Raw genomic sequence first — 7,222 nt, forward strand, 5'->3', positions numbered from 1 at the left:
AAAACTTGTCGCGATGTGAAGCTGCAGCTCTTAAAAACCTTGCCCAATATGAAGATATCATCATCAGGCCCGCCGATAAGGGCAGGGCCATCGTAATTCAAGGGATAGGTGAATATCGCAGTGAAATTGAGCGACAACTTGCGGATGTCAATGTTTACCAGAAATTATCAAGTGACCCTACGAAACGTTACCAAGTGGAACTGCGCTCCATTCTAGATACAGCGGTCAAAGATGGAGTAATTTCGTCAGCATTACAGAAGACATTATATAAAGAATATTCTAAAATCCCTGTGCTGTATACACTCCCCAAGTTGCACAAGAGTGTGGAGAGGCCGCCAGGACGGCCCATTATCTCCGCCCGGGACTCACTGTATCAAAATATTGCCCAGCTGTTGGACTATATCTTGCAGCCTCTCCTGTTACTTAAAAAATATTTTCTTAAGGATACGACTAGTTTTATTAAACTGTTACTGGACATTGGACAGGTACTGGAAGGTACTTTGATGTGCTGCTTAGATGTTTGCAATTTATACACGTCAATACCTCATGAGGAAGGATTGGCATCAATGAAACACTTTCTAGATCAGTTTTTAGATACATCAGTGTTCAATCATAATTTGTTTATGCAATTTCTTAAATTAACATTACTTAGAAACTATTTTCTATATGATAGCCAATATTTTCCACAATTGCGTGGCTGTGCCATGGGGTCAGCAGTGGCCTCGGCATATGCGAATATATTTATGTTCGGTGTCGAGGACCACATGTTCCTGGATAGGTCAGAGATTAGCCAAAATATCCTGGCATATACCCGGTACATAGATGATATTTTCATCCTATGGACCGGGGGTGCTGACCAGTTTGATCGCTTGATGAGTGAAGTTAATGAGACGGGTATGCCCATTAAATATACCTACTCGTACAGTAGTGACATCATGCAGTTTTTAGATGTCAAAGTGATCATCAATCATGGACGGATTGAAACAGACATCTTTTTCAAAGATGTAGACCGTAACACGTTTTTACAGGCAAGCAGCCATCATCCCGCATCTCTGAAGTGGGGTCTCCCGCTATCACAGATGATGAGGGTGGCTAGAATCATAAGCGAGCAGTCCAAGATTTCTGAACGGCTAGATGCCCTAATTGATACATTTATTATGAGGGGGTATGACCGTAATACATTACTAGCACAGAAGGAGCAGGTCCTTAAGATCTCGAGACCCCAACTATTAGAATCATCTAGGCGTGATAACAAACATGTTATACCATGGGTAAGTACATGTACGGTGGCTAGCCCCATCATTAATCAGGCCACTAAGGCACTTTGGCCTATAGTAAAATCTGATAAAGAGCTGATATGCTTTAAAGAAGATAGACCTATGGCTGCCTTTAAAAGAGGCCGTAATCTACGTGACAGACTCGTGATAACGGATATCTCTGGACAGGGAGTCCCAAGACCCCCCAATGTATATACCAAGCCGCCTGGTTGCTACAGTTGCCACGATTGTGTCACGTGTCAATATATAACGCCTTGTAAAAGCTTTAAGCACCCCAGCTCTAATAAAATATTTGATATCCGCCATGTACTTACATGTAAAACTACTCATGTAGTGTATGTCATTTACTGTCCCTGTGGTTTGTACTACGTGGGACAAACAATATGCAAATTCAGGGACCGGATGGCCCTCCGCCGCTCCAGTATTGATCTATCTATAGCGGGGAGATCCATAGACCAGCCAGTGGTGCACCACTTTAAAATTAAAGGTCACCGATTATTTGATCTTAGATATTTTATCATAGATCATATACCAGAATCCCTTGGGGGGGGGAGGGGGGGGGTGACCATTGTAAGGCATTACTTCTGTCTGAGTCACGATGGATCTTCAGGCTTAATACCATGGTGCCCTATGGGCTTAATGAGAAAATTAGCTGGAATAGTATCATGTGATGTTTAAATATAAATCTCTGATTGTGTACTAGATACTGCTGCTATTTTGTAGTTATCCATATTGTGTCTCTAGTTATGTATATATACATTTGGTTTATGTATGTTTTTTCATTTTTGTATATCTGTGGGTGTGTTGCTAAGTCACACTATTCTCCCCTATCCCTGCAGGCCGTCCTGTGGCCGGGTTGCCATGGTGATCTCCGGGCTGTGGAGAGCAAGCAGCGTTGTTACTATGACAACGCCCGGAAGCCCGTACCCGGAAGTGAGTCACCAGAGGCGGACCTGCGGCTCTGGGCGCGTCTGGGAGGCGAGGATGGCGTGGACGGGCAGCGGAGGTATTTAATGGGGTAAGTTACAATTATGTGTTCATTCTGGTGTTGTCTGGAAGAAGGGGCTGGTGCTCCGAAACGTCATATCAATATACCAGTTTTTTGACATGATATACCCTGTGAGTGCCGTTTATTTCTGCCTTTGGATATTTGTGTGATTAAGGATTCAGGCACCAGGGGAAGCTGGACATTGAGTTCATTGAGTGCCGACTGAATTCGATGTATATATATATATATATCTATAAAGGGTATGGTATATTTCATTGACATTCATAATGTTGAAATAGCTTAACTTCCGGTAACCGAGTCAATCCGAACCCTGGCTCAGGTTTTCCCGACAGATTCAGATTCCAAATCGAGGCACAATGTCATTCTCCCTGTCGGATTCTCACGGGTTTTGGATTCTATATAAGGACCCCACTGCGATGCCTCGCACCATCTCACTCTGTTCTCAGGCACATTACTGTGTTCTGTGCTTTGCTGGTTACAGTGTCTGTGCCGTTTCCAGACTTATAACAAGTGGCTGTGCTGTGTACAGTGTGTACAAGACATGCTGCTAAGTGCTGCACTGTACTCTGCTGGTTAAATTGGCTGTGCTGTGTTTACACTCATAACAAACAAGATTTTCTGAGTAAATATTTTGCATATTAAGCTACCAAATTGGGATTGATACAAATTGAGTACTTCCACAATCAAATAAACTCTTCTCTGCCTCCACATATGTAGACAAATTTCTCAACAGGGCTCCCCTATCTCCACAGGTAGGTCCTATTGTAGGGCCTGTGTTAATTCTCCATGTGTGCCATCTCCTCTGTCACCGGTGCATGCAAAGAACATACTCTGGCACCGTACCAGAGCCTACTGTGTGACTGGAAATCTCCAGACAATGGGCAATGGCCTAATGGCCAATACCATTTTCCCAGTGATTTCTGGTGGACTCATCGGAGAGGTAATTAGTGTATGGGTGCAGGGGCCAATGGGTCCCCATCCTGCACCCACTATAGATACTCCCAAGCCCTGCGGGTTGTCAAATAACGCTGCCATGTTCACATAGCAATTCTTCTTCATGACCTGGTATAACAAACATACATGCAAAACCTACTAATATCGTTTTCATCACTTTACTGTGTCTCTCCATGGGGAAAATTTACTAAACCAGGTATATTTCTAAACCACCAATTTTTCCGACATATTTCCAGCGGTTTTAAACCTGCAGGATTTACTAAAGGCAAAACTAGAAAGAAAACCCCCCCAGAAAAAAAGCATAGAAACCTCTGTTAAAGACATCACTGTCCTCATCTTTACTAGAAAAGAATTAAGGCCCACCAGATTTATCAAATGTGGCTGTCTGCAAAACAAGCCCCAAAAAATTAAGTTGTTCTGATAGGCGTTGGCTCAAACTCCTGAAAGTTGGAGCGATCTTACCTAGGGTTAGAAATTTGACTTTAAAAAAAAAAAACTCCTCTCCTCAATGGCACTATGGGGGCTATTCAAATGTTTGCGAGGCGGGGAATACTAGTGGGTGTCTATCGGAGCTATTCAAATGTTGCTTCAATCAGATGCCCATTATTCGCGGCAGTCACATTTCAGCTCGCAGCCCCGGTGGCTGCAAACTAAAATGTGTGAGAAGTCGGCTGTTTGGGCGACCAAACTGGACTTTTCCCCATAGCGCCAATTAGTTTAGATGGGTTTTGCTGCTTTACACAGATAAACCCTGTCTAACTTGGCACGTCAAGCGCGATAATTAAAGCACAACCAAAACAATTGAATAGCAACAATAGGCGCCCTTTAATTATCACCAAAGAACAAACATTTGAATAGCCCCCTATATGTTACTGAATTAAAAAAATATCTTGTGTGTTTTAGTAATAATAAGAAACTACTATGGCCTATTATTATTATTTAAAAAAAAGGAATATGACCCATTTATTATATGCATAAAGTATTGTGTCCAAATTAATAAATTAAATTTATTATGAGCTTAATTAATTTGCAAATATTTGTATGAGTTGACCTTTTATAATACGGGTTGAGTATCCCATATCCAAATATTTCAAAATACGGAATTTTTTGAGTGAGACTGAGATAGCGAAACCTTTGTTTTCTGATGGCTCAATGTACACAAACTTTGTTTAATACACAAAGTTATTAAAAATATTGTATTAAATGACCTTCAGGCTGTGTGTATAAGGTGTATATGAAACATAAATGAATTGTGTGTATGTACACAGACTTTGTTTAATGTACAGTTATTACAATTATTGGCTAAAATGACCTTCAGGCTGTGTGTATAAGGTGTATATGAATCATAAATGCATTCTATGCTGAGACTTTAGGTCCCAGCGCCATGATATCTCATTATGGTATGCAATTATTCTAAAATACGGAAAAATCCGATATCCAAAATACTTCTGGTCCCAAGTATTTTGGATAAGGGATACTCAACCTTATCCTATTATTGTCCCCTGAAACAGTGTATCCCAACTCCAGTCCTCAGGGACCTCTAACAGTGCATGTTTCCGGAGCTTTGATGCTCCATATTGTACCCACATTATTTCACGGTGTAGTGGTATCCTAAGACTGTTTACCTTTAGTCTTCTACTTTCCTTATTCCTCTTTCCCTGTAGAAAAACATAGGCAATTAATAAAGATATTACAAAATGATGTGCATGAAAGTATATCATGCATTCAATGTTTCAAAACAAGAAACTCATAGTGTTTTACACCACTTATGGAAATGTCTTATAATAATGCCTAAAGAATGTCTTATCAATCATATCCCCTTGAACAGTTTACAAACCCTGTTATCTACTTCATATGAATTGCCCACATCAAAGTAAAACTGATAGAATTCCTGTATTAAGGGAGTAGTGTTAGGAAAGAATGATTTGTACACGTGAGATATAATAGATGATGTACTATGCTTCTTAGAGCTGACACACCAACATATGAAATATTTTGGCCATATTGCATAAATCTGGGATTTTCTATAGCAGTCCCAGACCAAGAAATTATACTATGGGGGAAATGTAACAGCCTGCAAGATGCAGACATCGGTACAATTCCGGGCGTCTGCCTGAAGCTTTAAAGCTGCAGTAATTTAAAAGGTAAAACCAACCTTGCTGGGCTGACTTACCAGAGTTGTGCAGATGCCTGCTCTCACAGACTATTACATTTCCCCATATGTGTGGGAACACAGTGACTCTGAAAGGTAACTACTTAATTTACAAAGATACATTTGGGACAAAGGGGCTTATGAAGAGCTGGATGCAATTTATGCCATATGTGTGAATTGCACCCATTAAAAATATACAATTTGTGCAATATACAGAGACGCAGATACCTTATGATGCTGCAGCTGTTTATTTTTTAGTCCTTCAAAATGTATACTAACTGCATAAGATATACTGATTTCTTAACTCATGAAGTTTTTTTTTTTTTAAACATTTTTATTGGCACATTCACAAATAGATTGCAAAACAAGCAATTAATAGACATTGGGGAAACACAAGTTAATCAGAAAGTATATGATAAAGCCCCGAAAAGAGTAATATGTATACATAGATTGTAATACAATGTTCTTAGCGTCCAAGAAATGAGAAAAGAAATCAGCTTCCTCCGTTCCAGTAATTACAGTTTTATAGCAATCAAATAACCTCTGTAAGATCATAACAGAATACCATTTTTCATTTTATGATAGGAAAGTAGAAAAAGAAGGGAAAAAAAGGCGGAAAGAAGAAAGGAAAAAAGAAGACAGCAAGAAAAAAGGAAAATGGGGTAGAAAGACGGGAAGGGGAGGGAGGTAACAATGGCATCATAGTGGCAGTACTTCACCAGATACTAGCTCGTACATGTGGGAATCCAAAAAATATACAGCAGAACAGGGTGGTTCCAGAAAACACAATCAAGAAAAGAGTAAAAAACGCGATACGGCATATAGTGGGAGGAAACTTAAGACAATTTACGTTTAAGTGACCAAGTAATGTTGTCAAAAATTTGCATAATGTGTAAATTTACGTCATGAGGCAAAAATTCCAAATAAAAAGCTACATTTTTTATAGAATTTCTCGACTCCTGTCTCAATATCAAGCAATGCCGTTTTACGGTCAAAGTAGAGAATATTGAGCAATTCAGCTTTCAATAGTATTAGTGTACGTACAGAGTTTGAGATCCAGAAAGACAGTTTAAGCTTTTTGGCTAACGTTAGCAGTACCATCAAAAAGGGTAGAATAGATCTGCGTAGTAAGGTAGGCAGCCAACCAGAAAAGTCGGCCCGTAAAAAGGGTTCCCAAGCGAATGGTAATCTAATGCTGGTGATCTGTTGGAGGAAATCATGTATTTTATACCAAAATCTTTTTACTTTCGTGCAATCCCAAACACTATGTAAAAAATTAGCGACCGAGGCAGAACATTTTGGACAAGTACATTGTATATCAGGATGCATATGGTGCCTTTGTGCCTGAGATATATACGCCCTATTGAGAAATTTAAAATATAGTTTTTGCAGTTGAGCCGAACCCAACCATTTATAAACATATGGGAATTGTTTCATAACACAGTCAGAGTTAACAAAATCAGGAAAGTCGTGGGACCACGCCCTCCAGACTTTCTGCCATAACATATATGAAGACGAGGTCATCAAATCATTATAGAGATACCGTATCTTAAATTTGCTTTGAGAAATTAAAGTGAAGAGGGAGGACAGGGCAGACGGATTGAAAGAGTCCATAAAGGAGCCATAAGATCCAGAAACCTTCTTACTGTTTATATAATGCCTCACTTGTAGAAATAGAAAGAATTGGGAATTGGGGATATCATATAAATCCTTAAGTTGTTGGAAGGAGTATAGGTCAACCCCCGGGTCAAAAACATTTAGAATAGTATACTTACCGTCATCAGCTTATCCCCCTGAGACTCCCTGTGCTTACTGATGTTCCGGTCGTGC

The 7,222-nt window shown here is 39.8% G+C and overlaps 1 long non-coding RNA gene across 1 annotated transcript in view; it reads left to right on the forward strand.

The window, feature by feature from the left end:
* Window positions 1-6,320, forward strand: part of LOC134908224 (uncharacterized) — a 78,145-nt gene extending 71,825 nt beyond the window's left edge. Inside the window, exon 3 of the long non-coding RNA XR_010175783.1 lies at window positions 5,978-6,320. This is a non-coding gene — a long non-coding RNA (uncharacterized LOC134908224). The remainder of the gene's footprint in view (window positions 1-5,977) is intronic.
* Window positions 6,321-7,222: the final 902 nt, after the last annotated feature.

Source organism: Pseudophryne corroboree, chromosome 1 (assembly GCF_028390025.1).
Source record: "Pseudophryne corroboree isolate aPseCor3 chromosome 1, aPseCor3.hap2, whole genome shotgun sequence".
Lineage (NCBI taxonomy): Eukaryota > Metazoa > Chordata > Amphibia > Anura > Myobatrachidae > Pseudophryne > Pseudophryne corroboree.